A 22,583-nucleotide genomic window follows, 5' to 3' on the forward strand; every position below is an offset into this window, starting at 1 on the left:
ACAACCAAGTGTGGGACAAAATCAGGTGTGCACTGCGCAACGCCATCTGTGGCAAGGTGCACCTCACTACGGATACGTGGACCAGTAAGCACGGTCAGGGACGTTATATCTCCATAACAGCACACTGGGTAAATGCAGTGGCGGCTGGGCCTGAGACAGATAGAAGTTTTGTCACATGTCCATCCACCACCGAGGATTGCAGGGTGCTTCAATTTGCCTCCTGTTGCTTCCTCCTCCTACTCCGCTTCCTCATCCTCTACCGTCTCCTCATCTAGTCAGCGTAACACCTTCACCACCAACTTCAGCACAGCCAGGGGTAAATGACAGCAGGCAGTTTTAAAACGTATCTGTTTGGGGGACAAACCCCACACCGCGCAGGAGCTGTGGACGGGCCATGAACAACAGACGGATGAGTGGTTGGTGCCAGTGAGCCTCAAGCCCGGCCTGGTAGTGTGCGATAATGGGCGAAATCTCGTAGCAGCTCTTGGACTAGCTGGTTTGACGCTGATCTCTTGCCTGGCACATGTGCTGAATTTGGTGGTGCAGAGGTTCCTTAAAAATAACCCCGATATGTCAGAGCTGCTGCATAAAGTGCGGACCGTCTGTGCACACTTTCGGCGTTCTTTCCCTGCTACTGCTCACCTGACAGCGCTGCAGCGTAACTTTAGCCTTCCCGCTCACCGCCTCATATGCGACGTGCCCACAAGGTGGAACTCCATCTTGCACATGCTGGTCAGACTGTGCGAGCAGCAGCAGGTGATAGTGGAGTTTCAGCTGCAGCACGCACGGGTGAGTCGCTCGGCGGAACAGCACCACTTCATCACAAATGACTGGGCCTCCATGCAAGACTTGTGTTGCTTTTTGCGCTGTTTCGAGTACTCCACCAACATGGCCAGTGCCGATAATGCCATTCTCAGTGTTACTATCCCACTTCTATGCCTCGCTGCTGGTAATGATGGAAGAGGATGTAGCACAGGAGGAGGAGGAGGAAGAGGGATTATTTCGTAGGGTTTACGGCCAGTCATTCACAAGTGGCTCCGAGGGTGGGTTCCTGCACCCACAAACGCCAGGTATACAATTGTCCAGCCAGGGCACAGTTCTGGAGGATGACGAGGTGGAGGATGAGGAGGAGGAGATGGAGGACAGCAGGGTGGCACCCAGACCAGCTCATGGCCATCACTGGTGCGTGGCTGGGGGGATACAGAGGACACAGACGATACACCTCCCATAGAGGACAGCTTTATATTGCCTCTGGGCAGCCTGGCACACATGAGCGATTACATGCTGCAGTGTCTCCTCAATGACCACCGAGTTGCACACATTCTAAATTGTGCTGATTACTGGGTGGCCAAGCTGCTGGATCCCCGTTACAAGGACAACGTACCTTCCTTAATTCCCTCACTGGAGCGTGATCGTAAGATACGCGATTACAAGTGCACGCTGGTAGACGCGCTGCTGGTGGCATTCCCACCTGACAGCGGGGGCACAGTGGAAGCACAAGACAAAGGAAGAGGTTGCCAAAGCAGCTGGGGCATCAGCAGCACCTCAGAAGGCAGGGTTAGCATGGCCGAAATGTGGAAAAGCTTTGTCAACATGCCACAACAACCAGCAACACCAGCTGATATGGGACGTCTTAGCAGGAGGCAGTATTTCACCAACATGGTGGAGCAGTATGTGTGCACACGCCTACACGTACTGAATGATGGGTCTGCCCCTTTCAACTTCTGGGTCTCCAAATTGGGCACATGGCCTGAGCTTGTCCTTTACTCCTTGGAGGTGCTGGCCTGCCCTGCAGCCAGTGTATTATCTGAAAGTGTGTTTAGCACGGCAGGGGCGTTATCACAGACAAGCGCAGCCTCCTGTCCACAGCCAATGTGGACAAGCTCACGTTCATTAAAATAAACCAGGCATGGATCTCACAGGACTTGTCCGTACCTTGTGCAGAATAGACATGTATACCGGCCTTAACCAGCCATTGTTATACTACAGCGCAATTGCTCATTCTTGTATTTTGGATATTTCACACTCTTTTGGAGTGTACCCTAAATATTTTTTTATTAAAAACAAAAAACAGTGTTGGCTACCTCGTCCTCCTCCAACACTGCTTCCACTTACACGGCTATGTCCACCGTCAATTTTTGGGTGTGATGTACCACTGCTATACCTCGTAGACAGGTTAAAAAAATTCACAAATTTGTCTGTTACATTTTCGGGTGAAATTCACCAATTTTTGGGTGTGATGCACCACTGTATACCTAAGTTAGTACCGGTACTAACTTATGTTTAGGGATGTCCCGATACCGATACCAGTATCGGTATCGGGACCGATACCGGGCATTTGCACGAGTACATGTACTCGTGCAAATGTCCCCGATACCACTGCCGATACCTGTGCGCCGCTTCTATGTGTCTCCGCAGCCCCTGCATCTCCCACAGCTAACAGCTTCACAGGCAGCAGCAGGCAGTGTAATTGGAGCCTAGAGTGGAAGCTAGCTCCTCCCCGCCCCTCCCCGCCCTCCAACCAATCAGAGGCAACCAGCACTGACTCACAGTGCAGGGACTCAGAGAATCGTCTGAGAGTTTATTAGTTAAAAGAATCCAATGAGTCACAGACCGTGTCACCGAGTCCCTGCCAGGCTTCCTGCTCTGCGGCTCCCTGTAAGTCCGTCCGGGGGGAAGGGGGGGCATTATTAGCATAGCATGTAGTGGAGCTAGGTGTGTACAGGGTGCATGTAGCAGAGCAGGAAGTCTGGGGTGACACAGTCTCTGACTCATATCGATTCGTTTTAACTAATAAACTCTCAGACGATTCTCTGAGTCCCTGCAATAACTACAATTACATAACAGTCTGCTCCACTGCATTCACTGCAGCAGAGCTGTGTTTGCCAGGAGCGAGTCCCTCTAAAAGTGATATTGTATGTCTTCTATGGCCCTGGTCCTTCCCTTCCTGCTTGCAAGCTGCACATTGATCTCTAAAAGCAGGCATTAGGGCAAGAAGAAATATACATTACTGTATGATGGCCACAAGACTATTATACTGAGGAGGGACTTCAAAAATTGTTGTCCTGACTCCTTACAGTAGTGTCTCCTTGTGGCTGCCCCCATACAGTGTAACGTCTCCTTGTGGCTGCCCCCATACAGTATAACGTCTCCTTGTGGCTGCCCCCATACAGTATAATGTCTCCTTGTGGCTGCCCCCATACAGTATAACGTCTCCTTGTGGCTGCCCCCCATACAGTGTAACGTCTCCTTGTAGCTGCCCTCATACAGTATAATGTCTCCTTGTGGCTGCCCCCATACAGTGTAACGTCTCCTTGTGGCTGCCCCCATACAGTATAACGTCTCCTTGTGGCTGCCCCCATACAGTGTAACATCTCCTTGTAGCTGCCCTCATACAGTATAATGTCTCCTTGTGGCTGCCCCCATACAGTATAATGTCTCCTTGTGGCTGCCCCCATACAGTATAACGTCTCCTTGTGGCTGCCCCCATACAGTGTAACATCTCCTTGTAGCTGCCCTCATACAGTATAATGTCTCCTTGTGGCTGCCCCCATACAGTATAATGTCTCCTTGTGGCTGCCCCCATACAGTGTAACATCTCCTTGTGGCTGCCCCCATACAGTGTAACGTCTCCTTGTGGCTGCCCCCATACAGTATAACGTCTCCTTGTGGCTGCCCCCATACAGTATAACGTCTCCTTGTGGCTGCCCCATACAGTATAACGTCTCCTTGTGGCCGCCCCCATACAGTATAATGTCTCCTTGTGGCTGCCCCCATACAGTATAATGTCTCCTTGTGGCTGCCCCCATACAGTGTAACGTCTCCTTGTGGCCGCCCCCATACAGTATAACGTCTCCTTGTGGCCGCCCCCATACAGTGTAACGTCTCCTTGTGGCTGCCCCCATACAGTGTAACGTCTCCTTGTGGCTGCCCCCATACAGTGTAACGTCTCCTTGTGGCCGCCCCCATACAGTATAACGTCTCCTTGTGGCTGCCCCCATACAGTGTAACGTCTCCTTGTGGCTGCCCTACACAGTATAACGTCTCCTTGTGGCTGCCCCCATACAGTATAACGTCTCCTTGTGGCTGCCCCCATACAGTATAACGTCTCCTTGTGACTGCCCCCATACAGTATAACAACTCCTTGTGGCTGCCCCCATACAGTATAACGTCTCCTTGGAATGTTATAGTTCTGTTTTTGGGCCTTTTGGTTGGTCAGTGGTCAGAAAATACATGTGTGTGTGTGTATTTTATTGTTAAAATTAGTATCGGTAATTGGTATCGGTGAGTACTTAAATAAAAGTATCGGTACTCGTACTCAGTCTTAAAAAAATGGTATCGGGACATCCCTACTTATGTTTTTTACTGTGTTTTGTACACAGATTGTCGACCAATGGCCACTTTGGATTATAAAGCCAGAGAACAATCCTGGCTTTCACAGTTGGACGCTGTTTTTAAGGATGAAGGGGCAGGTGGTGGTCTTGATGGTGGAGAAATGTTCAGAGAAACCCAACAGTCACTGCAGTATCTACTGCATAAAATAACACACTTATGGTGGAATAAGGCCTTCCTGGAAAAATATCTCCAGAGGGGCCTCATTCCACGAGGTTTGCACATACAAGTATTCCCCTCATTTCCCATTGAGGAGGAAAGCTTCACCACCAAGTGGTGGGAACAGCTCCTTTAAATTTATGGAGCTCCTCATAGGACTAAATAAGAGGAACTTAGAACAAATAGATCAAGAGGTAGAGCAACTACAGACACGACTTGCTAGTGCTGGGACTCCGGAGATGTTGAAACAATTCCAGAATACAATGGAAGTCAAATATTCTGAATGGGAAAAAGAGATACAAGACTTTAAAATAAAGACGTTTACGCGTGTTCAAAATGACGCACAACAGAAGAGGGTATATAGATGGAGAGGTACTAATATGGTTAGACCACAGAGTAGATCTACTTCTGTATCATCAGTATCTTCACAGAATGAATCTCAATCCAATGCATTTCAATCCACACGGTTGGGTCGGAGCAAGAGAAAAATGGACTATGGACAAGGACCTGGAAAGAAAAGACAGCAGGGTCCGGCAACCAACAGCCGGCAGAATGATAAGGATCTGAAGGTAATTAACCTCTCAACTCATAAACTTTCAGATATAGACGTTTCACTTTTGGAGCGTGGCTTGTCCTACGCACCCAGCTCTTTCTTTGACCCTTTTATTGCTGTCAAGGACCTACATATGTTTGGACGGTCCTTGATGATGAAACAATGGCATCATAAAGAAACAGAGGTGGAGATTTTTGATACCACTAGGAAACAACAGGCCCTCCAAATTTTGGAGGAACTATGCGGGAACAGGAGGACACACCTACTCTTGATGTGCCCTCTATTTTACTAAAAAAATCTACAAAATTTCCCCCTCTGTCACTGTACCCAGCAGGGGACCTATTTGTTAATCTGGTCACCAGGGATTTCAAAGACATACCTGTGTTGGTGTGTCATGATAACCTTACATCAGGACAGCGACAAAGCTTAAGGAAGTTGAAGAAACTGCCAGATGTGGTATACAAACCGGCAGACAAAGGGGGAAATCTAGTAATATGGCCCAGGGAGATGTATTTAAAGGAGGCATATAGACAATTAAAGAACAAGACATGTTACAAGAAACTAACTTTTAATCCCCTGTCTTCCTTCAGAAATTATCTATCAAAAATCCTGGATAAGGCCTTGGAATCAGATATCATATCTAAACAATTACATCAAGCCTTGGTTGTCCAGGAACCAACGAAACAGACGTTATATCTACTACCAAAAATCCACAAAGATGCAGCAGTTCCCCCAGGTAGGCCTATTATTTCTGGCCAGGGTAGTTTGGTAGAGAATATTTGTAGGTTCCTGGACTTTCATTTGAAGTCTCTGGTAATAAATCTTCCGTCTTATATCAGGGATACATCAGACTTATTGCTGAAATTACAGGGAATATGTCTTAATACGGATACCCTTCTAGTAACTTGTGATGTGGAATCCTTGTATGCTAGCAATAGACATAGAGACGGACTTCAGGCCGTGGAGTTCTTTTTGAGGGCCAGTAATGTGGACAGTAACATAAGGGCTCTTCTGTTGCAACTTCTGAACTTTGTACTCGCCAAGAATTATTTTACTTTCAATGGTTCCTTTTTCCTACAGCTCCAGAGAAAACTGCAATGGGGCGGCATGTGTGCCCTCCTATGCTAACCTGTTCCTGGGGCTATGATAGCACATTTGAAAAACAGGCAACAGATTTGACGTACCATTTTTTAAAAAGGGGATATAGTCACAGATCTATTAAGAAGGCGTATTATAGAGCAAAATCATTAAAACAATCTGATCTGCTACAGGTGAAGGAACAGAAAGCTACGGATACAAAAATTTGGTATGTGACCACATACCATTCTCGTTGGGAAGAAATGAGAGATATTTTGGCTAGACATTGGCATGCACTTCAAACGGATTAGATTTTGGAGAAACTTGTGCCTCTGTACCCCTCTATTACTGCTCGTAGAGCGGACACGCTACACTCAAATTTGGTGAAGAGTTACCTTGAACCAAAGCCCCCACAATGGGGTTTTAAACCCTGTGGGAAATGCGTAGCGTGCCCAAATATGAAAAGGGCTAATGAATTTGTGGACTCTGGAGGCATGAAGAAGTTTAAAATTACATATTATATCACTTGCTCTACCTCCAGAGTGATATACTATGCCACATGCCCGTGTCCAAAGATTAAAATTTGACTGACGACTAGGGATGAGCGAACCCGAACTGTATAGTTAGGGTTCGTACCGAATTTTGTGGTGTTTGTGACACGGACTCGAACCCGAACATTTTTGTAAAAGTCCGGGTTCGGGTTCAGTGTTCGGCGCTTTCTTGGCGCTTTTTGAAAGGCTGCAAGGCAGCCAATCAACAAGCGTCATACTACTTGCCCCAAGAGGACATCACAGCCATGCCTACTATTGGCATGGCTGTGATTGGCCAGTGCAGCATGTGACCCAGCCTCTATTTAAGCTGGAGTCACGTAGCGCCGCACGTCACTCTGCTCTGATCAGTGTAGGGATAGGATGCAGCTGCTGCTGTTAGGGCGAGATTAGGCAGTGATTTACTTACTGAAGTGATCGATGTACAGCTGTGTATCATACAACCTCTGCTATTCAATTGCTCACTGTTTTAAGGCTGCCCAGAGCGTTTTTCAGTCACTTTATTCTGTGTCTTGTGGTGCGCCAGCACAAGCTGCCACCAAGTCCATTTTTAACCATCAATAGTGTGTTGTTGTTTTTTTTGCTATATCCTACATCAGGGGCTTGGCTGTGCTTGCTATTTTATTGAGGGGTAAAATACAATTGCCAAAATAGCAGTACCCTAAATCTGGTGTTTCAGCTGTGGCTAGCCAATTGTAATACAGTCTGCTGTCTGCCAAAGCACAGTTTTTGTTCTGGGTTGAATACAATTCCCAACTTAGCAATTCCCTAAATAATTGTTTTCTGCTGTATCAGGCCAAGTTTAAATCTATCCATAAAAGGGTATATTAGATTGAAGGTGCAGATAGGGTCATTCTCAATAACTTCAAACGCTACCGTGCGTCACCAAGTCTAATTCTGTCCGTAAACGTATACCTGTCATCCACCGCCTAAATACTAGGCCTACAATTTATATTCAGCTAAATCTGTGGTTACTGCTGTGCCTGTATTAGTGTAATACGGTACCTAAGTAGATAGCTAGATAGTGTTAAGTGCTTGTAAAAAAAGGCCTGAATTTGAATTCAATACATTGGGCCAAATAATTTTTTTCTTATTGTGGTGAACGGTAACAATGAGGAAAACATCTAGTAAGGGACGCGGACGCAGATATGGTCGTGGTGGTGTTAGTGGACCCTCTGGTGCTGGGAGAGGAAGTGGCCGTTCTGCCAAAGCCACACTTCCTAGTATACCAACTACCTCAGGTCCCAGTAGACGCCAGAATTTACAGCGATATTTGGTGGGGCCCAATGCCGTTAGTCAATTGGGTGGCCGACAGTGGATCCTGCACGTTCACATTATCTCTCACCCAGTCTTCTGCAGAAAGTGCACAGATGGCGCCTGAGAACCAAGCCCATCAGTCTGTCACATCACCCCCATGCATATCAGGGAAACTGTCTGAGCCTCAACTTATGCAGCAGTCTCTTATGCTGTTTGAAGACTCTGCTGGCAGGGTTTCCCAAGGGCATCCACCTAGCCCTTCCCCAGCGGTGGAAGACATAGAATGCACTGACGCACAACAACTTATGTTTCCTGATGAGGAGGACATGGGAATACCACCTCAGCACGTCTCTGATGATGAAACACAGGTGCCAACTGCTGCATCTTTCTGCAGTGTGCAGACTGAACAGGAGGTCAGGGAGGAAGACTGGGTGGAAGACGATGCAGGGGACGATGAGGTCCTAGACCCCACATGGAATGAAGGTCGTGCCACTGACTTTCAGAGTTCGGAGGAAGAGACAGTGGTGAGACTGAGCCAACAGCGTAGCAAAAGAGGGAGCAGTGGGCAAAAGCAGAACATCCGCCTGCTACTGGCCACCGCCATCTGGGACCGAGCACCCCAAAGGCAGCTTCAAGGAGAACCCTGGTGTGGCAGTTCTTCAAACAATGTGCTGACGACAAGACCCGAGTGGTTTGCACGCTGTGCCATCAGAGCCTGAAGCGAGGCATTAACGTTCTGAACCTTAGCACAACTTGCATGACCAGGCACCTGCATGCAAAGCATGAACTGCAGTGGAGTAAATACCTTAAAAACAAGGAAGTCACTCAGGCTCCCCCTGCTACCTCTTCTGCTGCTGCAGCTGCCTCGGCCTCCTCCTTCGCCTCTGGAGGAACGTTGGCACCTGCCGCCCAGCAAACAGAGGATGTAGAACCAACACCCCCACCTCCGTCACCAAGCATCTCAACCATGTCACACGGCAGCATTCAGCTCTCCATTTCACAAACATTTGAGAGAAAGCGTAAATTCCCACCTAGCCACCCTCGATCCCTGGCCCTGAATGCCAGCATTTCTAAACTACTGGCCTATGAAATGCTGTCATTCAGGCTGGTAGACACAGACAGCTTCAAACAGCTCATGTCGCTTGCTGTCCCACAGTATGTTGTTCCCAGCCGCCACTACTTCTCCAAGAGAGCCGTGCCTTCCCTGCACAACCAAGTATCCGATAAAATCAAGTATGCACTGCGGAACGCCATCTGTGGCAAGGTCCACCTAACCACAGATACGTGGACCAGTAAGCACGGCCAGGGACGCTATATCTCCCTAACTGCACACTGGGTAAATGTACTGCACTGGAGTGTGATAGGAAGATGCGCGAGTACAAGCGCGCGTTGGTAGACGCGCTACTGAGAGCATTCCCAAATGTCACAGGGGAACAAGTGGAAGCCCAAGGCGAAGGCAGAGGAGGAGCAAGAGGTCAGGGTTTGCATGGCAGAGATGTGGAAAAGTTTTGTCACCACGCCACAGCTAACTGCACCACCACCTGATACGAAACATGTTAGCAGGAGGCAACATTTCACTAACATGGTGGAACAGTACGTGTGCACACCCCTCCACGTACTGACTGATGGTTCGGCCCCATTCAACTTCTGGGTCTCCAAATCTTCCAAATTGTCCACGTGGCCAGAGCTAGCCTTTTATGCCTTGGAGGTGCTGGCCTGCCCTTTGTCTGAACGTGTATTCAGCACATCAGGGGGCATCATTACAGACAAACGCAGCCGCCTGTCTACAGCCAATTTGGACAAGCTGACGTTCATAAAAATTAACCAGGCATGGATCCCACAGGACCTGTCCATCCCTTGTGCAGATTAGACATTTATAACTACCTACCCTTAACCATATATTATTGTACTCCAGGGCACTTCCTCATTCAATCCTCTTTTTTTAATTTTACCATTATATTGCGGGGCAACGCTAAGTTGAATGAACCTCTCCTCTGTCTGGGTGCCGGGGCCTAAAAATATCTGACAATGGCCTATTCCAGTGGTGGGTGACATGAAGCATGATTCTCTGCTATGACATGAAGCCTGAATCTCTGCTATGGGACCTCTCTCCTCTGTCTGGGTGCCGGGGCCTAAAAATATCTGACAATGGCCTGTTCCAGTGGTGGGTGACATGAAGCATGATTCTCTGCTATGACATGAAGCCTGATTCTCTGCTATGGGACCTCTCTCCTCTGTCTGGGTGCCGGGGCCTAAAAATATCTGACAATGCCCTGTTTCAGTGGTGGGTGACATGAAGCATGATTCTCTGCTATGACATGAAGCCTGATTCTCTGCTATGGGACCTCTCTCCAATTGATATTGGTTAATTTTTATTTATTTTATTTTTATTTTTATTCATTTCCCTATCCACATTTGTTTGCGGGGGATTTACCTACATTTTGCTGCCTTTTGCAGCCCTCTAGCCCTTTCCTGGGCTGTTTTACAGCCTTTTTAGTGCCGAAAAGTTCGGGTCCCCATTGACTTCAATCGGGTTCGGGACGAAGTTCGGGTCGAGTTCGGATCCCGAACCCGAACATTTCCGGGAAGTTCGGCCGAACTTCTAGAACCAGAAAATCCAGGTGTTCGCTCAACTCTACCCACGACCCGTGAACTCAAAGTTCGGATACGTGAGCATGTAAGGGACATCATTGTGGCGGAAAAGGTAGAGGAATGGGAGGACCTCAAACCCATTGCTAAACGTTTTAGGATGTGCCATGCGTGCAATCCAAGATTTTTGAAAGTGAGGATAATTTATTGTATTAGGACTAGGGATGAGCGAACCCGAACTGTATAGTTCGGGTTCGTACCGAATTTGGGGTGTCCGTGACACGGACCCGAACCCGAACATTTTAATAAAAGTTTGGGTTCGGTGTTCGTCGTTTTCTTTGCGCTTTTTGAAAGGCTGCAAAGCAGCCAATCAACAAGCGTCATACTACTTGCCCCACGAGGCCATCACAGCCATGCCTACTATTGGCATGGCTGTGATTGGCCAGTGCAGCATGTGACCCAGCCTCTATTTAAGCTGGAGTCACATAGCGCCGCACGTCACTCTGCTGTGCTTAGTGTAGGGAGAGGTTGCAGCTGCGACTGTTTTTAGGGCGAGATTAGGCAGTGATTAACTCCTCCAAAACACTTAAGTCAGTGATCGATCTACAGCTGTGGATCATTGAACTGCTGCTATTCAATTGCTCACTGTTTTTAGGCTGCCCAGAGAGTTTTTCAGTCACTTTTTTCTGGGGTGATCGGTGGCCATTTTGTGTCTTGTGATGCGCCAGCACAAGCTGCCACCAAGTCCATTTAACCATCAATAGTGTGGTTATTTTTTTTGCTATATCCTACATCAGGGGCAAGCTGCCACCAAGTCCATTTAACCATCAATAGTGTGGTTATTTTTTGCCTATATCCTACATCAGGGGCAAGCTGCCACCAAGTCCATTTAACCATCAATAGTGTGGTTATTTTTTTTGCTATATCCTACATCAGGGGCTTGGCTGTTCTTGCTATTTTATTGAGGGGTGAAATACAATTGCCAAAATAGCAGTACCCTAAATCTGGTGTTTCAGCTGTGGCCAGCCAATTGTAATACTGTCTGCTGTCTGGCAAAGGATATATTTTTGTTCTGGGTTGAAATACAATTCCCAACTTAGCAATTTCCTAAATTAGTGGTTTCTGCTGCATCAGGCCTACTTTAAATCTATCCATAAAAGGGTATATTAGATTCAAGGTGCTGATAGGGTCATTCTCAATAACTTCACACACACGCTACTGTGCATATCCAAGTCTAATTCTGTCCGTAAACGTATACCTGTCACCCAGTGCCTAAATAATAGGCCTCAAATTTATAGTCAGCTAAATCTGTGGTTATTGCTGTAGCTGGTCAAGTTATTTTGTGTCCGTCAAAGGACAGTTTTTGTTCTGGGTTTAAATACAATTCCCAACTTAGCAATTTCCTAAATTAGTGGTTTCTGCTGTATCAGGCCTACTTTAAATCTATCCCTAAAAGGGTATATTAGATTCAAGGTGCTGATAGGGTCATTCTCAATAACTTCACACACACGCTACTGTGCATATCCAAGTCTAATTCTGTCCGTAAACGTATACCTGTCACCCAGCGCCTAAATAATAGGCCTCAAATTTATATTCAGCTAAATCTGTGGTTATTGCTGTAGCTGGTCAAGTTATTTTGTGTCCGTCAAAGCACAGTTTTTGTTCTGGGTTGAAATACAATTCCCAACCTAGCAATTTCCTAAATTAGTGGTTTCTGCTGTATCAGGCCTACTTTAAATCTATCCCTAAAAGGGTATATTAGATTCAAGGTGCTGATAGGGTCATTCTCAATAACTTCACACACACGCTACTGTGCATATCCAAGTCTAATTCTGTCCGTAAACGTATACCTGTCACCCAGCACCTAAATAATAGGCCTCAAATTTATATTCAGCTAAATCTGTCATTACTGCTGTGCCTGTATTAGTGTAATACGGTATCTAAATAGATAGCCAGATAGTGTTAGGTGTCTGTAAAAAAAGGCCTGAATTTGAATTCAATACATTGGGCCAAATAATATTTTTCTTATTGTGGTGAACGGTAACAATGAGGAAAACATCTAGTAAGGGACGCGGATGCGGACATGGTCGTTGTGGTGTTAGTGGACCCTCTGGTGCTGGGAGAGGACGTGGCCATTCTGCCACAGCCACATGTCCTAGTGTACCAACTACCTCAGGTCCCAGTAGCCGCCAGAATTTACAGCGATATTTGGTGGGGCCCAATGCCGTTCAAAGAATGGTAAGGCCTGAGGAGGTAAGGTCTGTGGTGACGCTTTCTGCATTAGTCAATTGGGTGGCCGACAGTGGATCCAGCACCTTCACATTATCTCCCACCCAGTCTTCTGCAGAAAGCGCACAGATGGCGCCTGAAAGCCAAGCCCATCAGTCTGTCACATCACCCCCATGCATACCAGGGAAACTGTCTGAGCCTCAAGTTATGCAGCAGTCTCTTATGCTGTTTGAAGACTCTGCTGGCAGGGTTTCCCAAGGGCATCCACCTAGCCCTTCCCCAGCGGTGGAAGACATAGAATGCACTGACGCACAACCACTTATGTTTCCTGATGATGAGGACATGGGAATACCACCTCAGCACGTCTCTGATGATGACGAAACACAGGTGCCAACTGCTTCGTCTTTCTGCAGTGTGCAGACTGAACAGGAGGTCAGGGATCAAGACTGGGTGGAAGACGATGCAGGGGACGATGAGGTCCTAGACCCCACATGGAATGAAGGTCGTGCCACTGACTTTCACAGTTCGGAGGAAGAGGCAGTGATGAGACCGAGCCATCAGCATAGCAAAAGAGGGAGCAGTGGGCAAAAGCAGAACACCCGCCGCCAAGAGACTGCGCCTGCTACTGACCGCCGCCATCTGGGACCAAGCACCCCAAAGGCAGCTTCAAGGAGTTCCCTGGCATGGCAGTTCTTCAAACAATGTGCTGACGACAAGACCCGAGTGGTTTGCACGCTGTGCCATCAGAGCCTGAAGCGAGGCATTAACGTTCTGAACCTTAGCACAACCTGCGTCACCAAGCATCTCAACCATGTCACACAGCAGCGTTCAGCTCTCCATCTCACAAACATTTGAGAGAAAGCGTAAATTCCCACCTAGCCACCCTCGATCCCTGGCCCTGAATGCCAGCATTTCTAAACTACTGGCCTATGAAATGCTGTCATTTAGGCTGGTGGACACAGACAGCTTCAAATAGCTCATGTCGCTTGATGTCCCACAGTATGTTGTTCCCAGCCGGCACTACTTCTCCAGAGAGCCGTGCCTTCCCTGCACAACCAAGTATCCAATAAAATCAAGTGTGCACTGTGCAACGCCATCTTTGGCAAGGTCCACCTAACCACAGATACGTGGACCAGTAAGCACGGCCAGGGACGCTATATCTCCCTAACTGCACACTGGGTAAATGTAGTGGCGGCTGGGCCCCAGGCGGAGAGCTGTTTGGCGCACGTCCTTCCGCCACCAAGGATCGCAGGGCAACATTCTTTGCCTCCTGTCTCCTCCTCCTCCTACTCAGATTCCTCCTCCTTCTTCCACCTGCTCATCCAGTCAGCCACACACCTTCACCACCAACTTGAGCACAGACCGGGGTAAACGTTAGCAGGCCATTCTGAAACTCATATGTTTGGGGGACAGGCCCCACACGGCACAGGAGTTGTGGCGGGGTATAAACAACAGACCGACGAGTGATTGCTGCTGGTGAACCTCAAGGCCGGCCTGGTGGTGTGCGATAATGGGCGAAATCTCGTTGCAGCTCTGGGACTAGCCGGTTTGATGCACATCCCTTGCCTGGCGCATGTGCTTAATTTGGTGGTGCAGAAGTTCATTCACAACTACCCCGACATGTCAGAGCTGCTGCATAAAGTGTGGGCCGTCTGTTCGCGCTTCCGGCGTTCACATCCTGCCGCTGCTCGCCTGTCTGCGCTAGAGCGTAACTTCGGCCTTCCCGCTCACCGCCTCATATGCGACGTGCCCACCAGGTGGAACTCCACCTTGCACATGATGGACAGACTGTGCGAGCAGCAGCAGGCGATAGTGGAGTTTCAGCTGCAGCACGCACGGGTCAGTCGCACTGCGGAACAGCACCACTTCACCACCAATGACTGGGCCTCCATGCGAGACCTGTGTGCCCTGTTGCGCTGTTTCGAGTACTCCACCAACATGGCCAGTGGCGATGACGCCGTTATCAGCGTTACAATACCACTTCTATGTCTCCTTGAGAAAACACTTGGCCCAGGAGGAGGAGGAGGAGGAGAAAGAGGGGTCATTTTTAGCACTTTCAGGCCAGTCTCTTAGAAGTGACTCAGAGGGAGTTTTTTTGCAACAGCAGAGGCCATGTACAAATGTGGCCAGATAGGGCCCACTACTGGAGGTGGAGGAGGATAAGGATGAAGCATGTTCACAGCGGGGTGGCACCCAACGCAGCTCGGGCCCATCACTGGTGCGTGGCTGGGGGGAAACGCAGGACGATGACGATACGCCTCCCACAGAGGACAGCTTGTCCTTACCTCTGGGCAGCCTGGCACACATGAGGGACTACATGCTGCAGTGCCTGCGCAATGACAGCAGAGTTGCCCACATTTTAACGTGTGCGGACTACTGGGTTGCCACCCTGCTGGATCCCCGGTACAAAGACAATGTGCCCACCTTACTTCCTGCACTGGAGCGTGATAGGAAGATGCGCGAGTACAAGCGCGCGTTGGTAGACGCGCTACTGAGAGCATTCCCAAATGTCACAGGGGAACAAGTGGAAGCCCAAGGCGAAGGCAGAGGAGGAGCAAGAGGTCGCCAACGCAGCTATGTCACGGCCAGCTCCTCTGAGGGCAGGGTTAGCATGGCAGAGATGTGGAAAAGTTTTGTCACCACGCCACAGCTAACTGCACCACCACCTGATACGGAACGTGTTAGCAGGAGGCAACATTTCACTAACATGGTGGAACAGTACGTGTGCACACCCCTCCACGTACTGACTGATGGTTCGGCCCCATTCAACTTCTGGGTCTCCGAATTGTCCACGTGGCCAGAGCTAGCCTTTTATGCCTTGGAGGTGCTGGCCTGCCCGGCGGCCAGCGTTTTGTCTGAACGTGTATTCAGCACGGCAGGGGGCGTCATTACAGACAAACTGTAACGGTCACGTCCACACACACACAGGGGGAAGGATAGTGACCACTGCACTCCACCCTCACCCCTGGCCCTGCCTACTTGCCTCACGAGTCCTGATGACAGGGGACAACTGGACGACAGTCCCTAACTTATGATACGTGCAGGGAAGACAGACAAGACAAAATACGGAACATGAACGGACCGGGTCAGAACCAAGAGAGCTACGCAGTACAAAGGGTTAAGCAAAGAATGGTCAGGAGAAGCCGGGGTCAAATACCAGGAGAGTAGAGAAGTACAAGAGGAGTTCTAAGAGATTAGTCAGGTGGGAGCCGAGGTCACAATACCAGGACGGATGCGCAGTACAGGAGGAGCAGGCAAAAGGATCGTCAGGGAACGGAATAAGGAGAGTATTCAGGAGTCCAACAAATAGCCAGGTACCTAGAAATTAACAGGCAACCTGTGGCTAGCAGGCTGCCTGTATTTATAGTGGGGAGTGAGGGTCATGTGACGTGGCCAGCGTCACATGACCGACAGACCAACCAGTTGAGCACCGAATGATCAGCTCGGCGCTCAAGGCAGACTTAGGAGCAGGAAGCCACCCAGCAGTAAAGCCACCCTGGGAATGAGGTCAAACACAGATCCTCATTCCCAAAGCTAAGCAACAGTTCTGCGGGCAATGGGGGACCGAGTGCACCTTCGGAACCCCGTCACACAAACGCAGCCGCCTGTCTACAGCCAATGTGGACAAGCTGACGTTCATAAAAATGAACCAGGCATGGATCCCACAGGACCTGTCCATCCCTTGTGCAGATTAGACATTAACTTCCTCCCCTTAACCATATATTATTGTACTCCAGGGCACTTCCTCATTCAATCCTATTTTTATTTTCATTTTACCATTATATTGCGGGGCAACCCAAAGTTGAATGAACCTCTCCTCTGTCTGGGTGCCGGGGCCTAAAAATATCTGACAGTGGCCTGTTCCAGTGTTGGGTGACGTGAAGCATGATTCTCTGCTGACATGAAGCCAGATTCTCTGCTATGACATGAAGACTGATTCTCTGCTGACATGAAGCCAGATTCTCTGCTATGGGACCTCTCTCCTCTGCCTGGGTGCCTGGGCCTAAATATCTGACAATGGACTGTTCCAGTGGTGGGTGTCGTGAAGCCTGATTCTCTGTTATGACATGAAGACTGATTCTCTGCTGACATGAAGCCTGAATCTCTGTTATGGGACCTCTCTCCTCTGCCTGGGTGGCGGGGCCTAAATATCTGACAGTGGACTGTTCCAGTGGTGGGTGACGTGAAGCATGATTCTCTGCTATGACATGAAGACTGATTCTCGGCTGACATGAAGCCAGATTCTCTGCTATGGGACCTCTCTCCTCTGCCTGGGTGCCTGGGCCTAAATATATGACAATGGACTGTTCCAGTGGTGGGTGACGTGAAGCATGATTCTCTGCTATGACATGAAGACTGATTCTCTGCTGACATGAAGCGAGATTCTATGTTATGGGACCTCTCTCCTCTGCCTGGGTGCCGGGGTCTAAATATCTGACAATGGACTGTTCCAGTGGTGGGTGACGTGAAGCCTGATTCTCTGCTATGACATGAAGACTGATTCTCTGCTGACATGAAGCCAGATTCTCTGCTATGGGACCTCTCTCCAATTGATATTGGTTAATTTTTATTTATTTTATTTAAATTCATTTCCCTATCCACATTTGTTTGCAGGGGATTTAACTACATTTTGCTGCCTTTTGCGGCCCTCTAGCCCTTTCCTGGGCTGTTTTACAGCCTCTTTAGTGCCGAAAAGTTCGGGTCCCCATTGACTTCAATGGGGTTCGGGTTCGGTACGAAGTTCGGGTCGGGTTCGGATCCCGAACCCGAACATTTCTGGGAAGTTCGGCCGAACTTCTCGAACCCGAACATCCAGGTGTTTGCTCAACTCTAATTAGGACGAATCTCCGAGCAGGTAATATATCTAAAAGATTGGCTCAAAAAGAGAGCCGATGAATTTGGACTTTGGGGACCCTTCGTCCCGCAGGTCTGAATGAAAACTTGGGTTTCTCTGCGTTTCTCTAACCACCAGGACCACCTACTGTGCATCCATTGTTTTTAAAATTGAGTATTACTTTTAATATGTCCTTGTTCTTTCTTTTTTCGTCTCTCCCATACAGGTTGCATCAGTCCTGGGACCATCTGGCCTATTCCAGCTGGACCATTCTGTGCTCTTGGCACAGTCTTTGTCAGGGGGGATCCTCTCAAGTGTACACACCCATGTTGATTCTCTACAGAGGATACCCCCCTCCTTTCCTCTACCCCCTTCTTCCACCTTTCCCTCCCTCCACCTTTCTCCCCCCCCCTTCTTCCACCTTTCCCTCCCTCCACCTTTCTCCCCCTTCCTTCCTTTCCTTGATATCATTCATGTATGCAGTACATTTTACAATCTCATGAATTGTCATTCAGTTCTTGATCTATTATCATTACTATTAATACTTTTGTCAGTTTCAATCAGCAGTGTATTAGTTATTTTACTCACCACATTTCCAACACATCACCCATTCACCCCATAATGTATTGGGGTGATAAATGCCATACACTTCATTTATTTAGTTCACATGCACCATAGTCCTTCATTTTGCAGGATTCTCATATCCCTATCAGAGTTATGTCACACCTTTCACATTTACACTGCCCTCACTTATCTGTTATGTACACTTTTTTTCAATGACATATGTTTTTTGCACTAATAATTGTTGTATTATATCCTTGTGAAATATATTTTCTGTGCACTTTATATTTATTCACTTCATGTGTAATCATGTATTATGAAGTTCTTTCATAATCAGGTATTGTGCGATTTTATGTAATATGTTAATTGTGTGTCCTAGTATTTACTGATGTATAGAATGAACATGTATATATATTTGATTGTGCATTATTTTATAAATTGTTGGTATGCATATGTTGTACTGTATAATAGGAGTTTTTTTATCATCTGATGTATTTTCATCTTTAGGAGATACTATGTGATCCTTTATAATATTTTCAACCATATGGAATTTTATATTAAATCATGTACAGAACGAATATTTGTATACTCCATAATATTGGGTTGTTCTATGTCTTATAAGTAATGTACACACTGTAATTATGTATATTCATGTATAAACAAGAGGTGGTACAATATGCCAAGGAGGCGTATATGAGAGATGCCCTATATGGAAGTACCATAGAGCGCTTGTTCGCTCCGATTTTTCTTCCCCTGTGATGTGTGCAGACGATGCATGAGACGGTGCGGGGCACCTTCCACCTGGCGTCTTGAAGTCGGCCAGCCCCATGACGTGAGACGTCACGTGTCATGGGTGGTACGAGGTGATGCCGGCTTGGGAGGAGGATCACATGCCGGACTACGTCCATCGGATCCTTGCTGCCGAACATCCAGGTGATTTAAATATTTCAGTGATTGAATGCAACTTGATTGGAGGAGAGTCCTTTATAACCCTTGATCCACGGTGATGGCGCTACCCCCTGACGAAGGCACGCCGAAACGCGCGTTGGGGTAATTCCATTGCGGTTTGGATACACTACTTTTTTGGTGAGTCTCCTTTATACATGACTATTACCTGCTTTCTATGGTATGTACCTTGCTAGACGCCATGGTTCCATTTGGGATTTTACATGTTTGGTCACATCTGCAGGTCTGACTTCTGTCACTATCTACAGTAGTGACTTTATGTCCTACAGAGAGATACTGATTGTACTCATATAGGAGACTGCCATATGTCATAGAGATCTATCAGTGACTATTATCATGTTATTATTATTTTTAGTGTAGTGTACCACTGGGATGGTGGTTCATTCCTGCTGCTACTTCTTTGTAATATAACGTCTTTTATGTATGTAATCATGTCATTTAATAAAGCCTAAAGAAAAAAGTGGGTTGCTGGTGGCTCACCTGGCCAGTACAATGTCTAGGTGCTCTAGGTTTGACTGATTTACCCAATCAGAGGAGGAAGATATGCAATAGAGATGTATGATGAAAACCTGGCACTCTACACCTGGTGGTAACGCTTAAAGAGCAATGTAGACAGATTGGTTGATAAAAATATGCATTTATTGATTATCTATATCGATAGTATAGGGAAGGGTTGGGTTTAGAGGGTAATATTCAGCAAAGGTTGGTAATAATAACCACTTCCGTAAAAATTTAAAGGAAAAAATAGGAAATAATGGAAAAGGAAATATTAAAAGAGAAATAATAATAAAAAATGTAAAATGCAAGAGTGGGAGTGCAAATGGAGCAATGCGGTGGTTGTATAGCGGTGATTACCACCTTCAATAGTTCGTTGGCACTCTGGTAGGTAGATGTTCCTTGTGAACAGTTCGTAGATAAGTGGAGATGCAGTGGAAAATGTTTATAAAATATATACAATCTAGGTAAGGCAAAATATATGCAGTGCTTCCCTGTCAGGGATTGCTGGCCGGACACTGTTAATGGTAGTAATAAAAAAAGAAAAAGAAAAAAGAGGGGGGTAATGTACCAGTCGGGTGCTGCACCTGGTGTGGCGTCCCACACACTGAGAAGGGCTGCACCCTGACTGTGGTTTACCTTCTTTGTAAGGTATGTGTGTCCCGGCTGCTGAGCGTCCTTACTGCGCCCTGTATTCTGTGATGGCTGTTCGGGTTCTTCCGCGTCCCACGTGGGTGTGACGTCACTTCTATGGCGTCTCACGTGTATTCACTGCGTTCTGTTCGTGAACGTTGTAGAGCAGTCTCTTCGATCCAATAGTCGGGTAGAGTCGATTAAATGGAAGCGTTCCAGGATAATATATTTAGCGGGTTTGTGGGTTGTTAATACATTTCCAGAATTTCTCTGTTACATTCTTGGGTTGACATTTTACAATTTTGGACGTAAATAAACACCTGCTCTGCATAGGTGACAGGGAATAAAATTTCAGAAATTCTTCTTTAATTGATGCGCGTCACCTCCTTTTATTCAATGCATAAACTTTAACAAGTTGTCCCACATTTGTGCTTCAATAATTTGTCCCACAATTGCGCTTTAATAATTTATCCCACATTTGCGCTTCAATAATTTGTCCCACATTTGCGCTTCAATAACTTTTCCCATATTTCCGCTCGATCAAAATAAAATTTCATCCATTTATCTCCCTTGGATGTGGTCTCTCTTTCTCAAGATCCCTCTGTGGCGTGGAACCCTGATTCGCCGATAACCATGATCAACATGGTAGGCTCAGAAAAGAACATCGAAAGTTGATAGAGAAGATATCCAAATGGATGGTGGATGTCATGGGGGCACCTCTGCATAGGTGACAGGAACATAAATTTTAAAAATCATCTGTTACATTGTCAGGTGACATTTTACTAATTTTGCAGGATAGAAAACCCTGCTCTGCATAGGTGACAGGGAATAAAATTTCTGAAATTCTTCTTTAATTGATGCGCGTCACCTCCTTTCATTCAATGCTTAAACTTTAACAAGTTGGCCGACATTTGCGCTTCAATAATTTGTCCCACATTTGTGCTTCAATAATTTGTTTCACATTTGCGCTTCAATAATTTGTCCCACATTTGCGCTTCAATAATTTGTCCCACATTTGCGCTTCAATAATTTGTCCCACATTTGCGCTTCAATAACTTTTCCCACATTTGCGCTTCAATAACTTTTCCCACATTTGCGCTTCAATTGTTTGTCCCACATTTGCGCTTCAATAACTTATCCCATATTTCCGCTCGATCAAAATAAAATTTCATCCATTTATCTCCCTTGGATGTGGTCTCTCTTTCTCACACTCCCTCTCCGGCGTGGAACCCTGATTTGCCGATGACCGTGATCAACATGGTAGGCTCAGAAAAGAACATCGAAAGTTGATAGAGAAGATATCCAAATGGATGGTGGATGTCACAGGGACGTGCGATCAGACAGAAGTTATCTAGATTCAGCAAAGCTAATGTTTCCAAATCCAAAATACCACAGTGACATTCCCTATAATTTTTTATTAATCATTCCAATAACAGGGCATCTTAAGAGTCCTGTATTGTTATTTATCATCACTACCTCTACGAGTCGGGAGTGGGAAATTTCCGCGCGCCCTCTCCTTAACTTGGAAGCTTATGCTTCAATACTTTATCCCACATTTCCGCTCGATTACATTTAATTTTATCCATTGACCTCCCTTGCATGTGGTATCCATTTCTCAGGCTCCCTCTCCGCCCTGGAACGGAACCCTGATTCCCTGCCACCCGTGATCACCATGGTAGCACAGAAGATAACATCAAAAGTTGATAGAGCAGATATCAAATTGGATCGTGAACATCACGGGGACGTGCGACATGGTGGGGGCAGAATGTGTGCACACGCCTACACAAACTGACTGACAGGGGTCAGCCCCTGCAACTTCTGGGTCTCCAAATTGGGCACATGGCCTGAGCTTGCATTTTACCCCTTGGAGGTGCTGGCCTTCCCTGCAGCCAGTGTATTGTCTGAACGTGTGTTTAGCACGACTGGATGGGGTTATAACAGGTTATATTTCCCAATGTTTTGCGGTGTACCCTAATTTAAAAAAATATAAATAAATTTAAAACCCAAAACCAGTGCTGGCTACCTCCTCCTCCTCCACCTCAGCTTCCACCTACACCGCCACATCCACCGCCTCCTCAACCTCCTACTCCATATGGACCTCGTCCTCCTCCCATGCTCTTAACCACATTTTGATGCCATTTGCAGCCCTCTAGCCCTTTCCATGACATTTTTAGAGCCATTTTAGTGCTCAAAAGTTCAGGTCACCATTGACTTCAATGGGGTTTGGGTTCAGGGTCAAGTTCGGGTCCCGAACTCAAACTTTTTTGTGAAGTTCGGCTGAACCCATCGA

Source organism: Bufo bufo, chromosome 1 (assembly GCF_905171765.1).
Source record: "Bufo bufo chromosome 1, aBufBuf1.1, whole genome shotgun sequence".
NCBI lineage: Eukaryota > Metazoa > Chordata > Amphibia > Anura > Bufonidae > Bufo > Bufo bufo.